The sequence below is a fragment of the Bos javanicus genome, unplaced genomic scaffold (assembly GCF_032452875.1).
Source record: "Bos javanicus breed banteng unplaced genomic scaffold, ARS-OSU_banteng_1.0 tig00000070_1, whole genome shotgun sequence".
Classification (NCBI taxonomy): Eukaryota; Metazoa; Chordata; class Mammalia; order Artiodactyla; family Bovidae; genus Bos; species Bos javanicus.
Window position 1 is genome coordinate 167,905 of NW_026893708.1, and position 2,731 is coordinate 170,635.

Consider the following 2,731-nt stretch of genomic DNA (forward strand, 5'->3'; position numbering starts at 1 on the left):
TGCTGAGCTGTGTGATTCCTGCCTGCTCAGCTCCATGAGTATTGCCTGCTGAGCTGCATGATTGGTGTCTGCAGAGCTGCACCATTTGTGTCTGCTGAGCTGCACCATTGGTGTCTGCTGAGCTGCCCAAATTGTGTCTGCTCAGTCACGGGTGTAGAGCCTGCTGCGTCTCGTGTTTAGATTCTGCTTAACCACTTCATTACAGTTTGCTCAGCTCCTTGACGATTTCCTGCTCCTCTCCGTGATTAGTGCCCTCTTAGCCAAGTGATTAGTGCCTGCTCAGCTCTTTGATTATTGCCTCCTGAAGCACGTGATCCGTGCATGATAGCCACGTGATCAGCGCCTCTCAGTCAGGTGATCAGCCCCTCTCAGTCACGTGATCAGCACCTCTCAGTCACGTAATCACTGCCTCTCAGTCACGTGATCAGTGCATGCTCAGTCACGTGATCAGCCCCCTCAGTCACGTGATCAGCGCCTCTCAGTCACGTGATCAGTGCCTCACAGTCACGTGACCCGTGCATGCCCAGTCACGTGATCAGTACCTCTCAGTCACGTGATCAGTGCCTCTCAGTCACGTGATCAGTGCATGCTCAGTCACGTGATAAGTGCATGCTCATCCACGTGATCAGGGCCTGCTCAGTCACGTGATCAGTGCCTCACAGTCACGTGATCAGTGCATGCCCAGTCACGTGATCAGTGCCTCTCAGTCACGTGATCAGTGCCTCTCAGTCACGTGATCAGGGCATGCTCAGTCACGTGATCAGTGCATGCTCAGCCACGTGATCAGGGTCTGCTGAATCAAGGGATTAGTGCTTGCTCAGCTGCATGCTTAATCCCTGCTCAGCTGCGTGACTCGTGCCTGATCAGCTGTGTGATTAGTCCCTGCTCAGCTGCGTGATTAGTGCCTGCTCAAGACCGGGTTAGGAGCCGGCTGAGTGACGTGATTAGAGTCTGCTTAGCCACTTCATTACAGTCTGCTCAGCTCCATGATTATTGCCTGCTAAGCTGCGTGATTCCTGCCTGCTCAGCTTCTTGATTATTGCCTGCTGAGCTGCGTGATTCCTGCTTGGTCAGCTCGATATTTATTGCCTGCTGAACTGCGTGATTCCTGCCTGCTCAGCTTCTTGATTATTGCATGCTGAGCTGCGTGATTCCTGTTTGCTCAGCTCCATGATTATTGCCTGCTGAGCTGCGTGATTCCTGCTTGCTCAGCTCCATGATTTTTGCTTGCTGAGCTGCATAATAAGTGCCTGCTCAGTCCCCAGAGAGGAGCCGGCTGAATCACGTGATTAGAGTCTGCTTATCCAGTTCATTACAGTCTTCAGCTCCAATTATTATTGCCTGCTAAGTTGCGTGATTCCTGCCTGCTCAGGTCCGTGAGTATTGCCTGCTGAGTTGCGTGATTCCTGCCAGCTCAGCTCCATTATTATTGCCTGCTAAGTTGCGTGATTCCTGACTGCTCAGCTCCTTGATTACTGTCTGCTGAGCTGCCTGATTCCTGCCTGCTCTGCTTCTTGATTATTGCCTGCTGAGCTGCGTGATTCGTGCCTGCTCAGCTCCTTGATTACTGTCTGCTGAGCTGCGTGATTCCTGCCTGCTCAGCTCCAGGAGTATTGTCTGCTGGGCTGCAAGATTCGTGTGTGCTCAGTCACGGGTGTCAAGCCTGCTGAGGCACGTGTTTAGAGTCTGCTTAGCCACTTAATGGCAGTCTGCTCAGCTCCTTGATTTTTGCCAGCTGAGCTGCGAGATTCGTGCCTGCTCAGCTCCTTGATCTTTGCCTGCTGAGCTGTATGATTCCTGCCTGCTCAGCTCCATGAGTATTGCCTGCTGAGCTGCATGATTGGTGTCTGCTGAGCTGCACCATTGGTGTCTGCTGAGCTGCACCATTAGTGTCTGCTGAGCTGCCCAAATTGTGTCTGCTCAGTCACGGGTGTAGTTCCTGCTGCGTCACGTGTTTAGAGTCTGCTTAACCACTTCATTACAGTTTGCTCAGCTCCTTGACGATTTCCTGCTCCTCTCCGTGATTAGTGCCCTCTTAGCCAAGTGATTAGTGCCTGCTCAGCTCTTTGATTATTGCCTCCTGAAGCACGTGATCAGTGCATGATAGCCACGTGATCAGCGCCTCTCAGTCACGTGACCAGCGCCTCTCAGTCACGTGATCAGTGCATGCTGAGTCACGTCATCAGTGCATGCTCAGCCACGTGATCAGGGCCTGCTCAGGCACGTGATCAGGGTCTGCTGAATCAAGGGATTAGCGCTTGCTCAGCTGCATGCTTAATCCCTGCTCAGCTGCGTGACTCGTGCCTGATCAGCTGTGTGATTAGTCCCTGCTCAGCTGCGTGATTAGTGCCTGCTCAAGACCGGGTTAAGAGCCGGCTGAGTGACGTGATTAGAGTCTGCTTAGCCACTTCATTACAGTCTGCTCAGCTCCATGATTATTGCCTGCTAAGCTGCGTGATTCCTGCCTGCTCAGCTTCTTGATTATTGCCTGCTGAGCTGCGTGATTCCTGCTTGCTCAGCTCCATATTTATTGCCTGCTGAGCTGCGTGATTCCTGCCTGCTCAGCTTCTTGATTATTGCCTGCTGAGCTGCGTGATTCCTGCTTGCTCAGCTCCATATTTATTGCCTGCTGAGCTGCGTGATTCCTGCCTGCTCAGCGTCTTGATTATTGCATGCTGAGCTGCGTGATTCCTGTTTGCTCAGCTCCATGATTATTGCCTGCTGAGCTGCG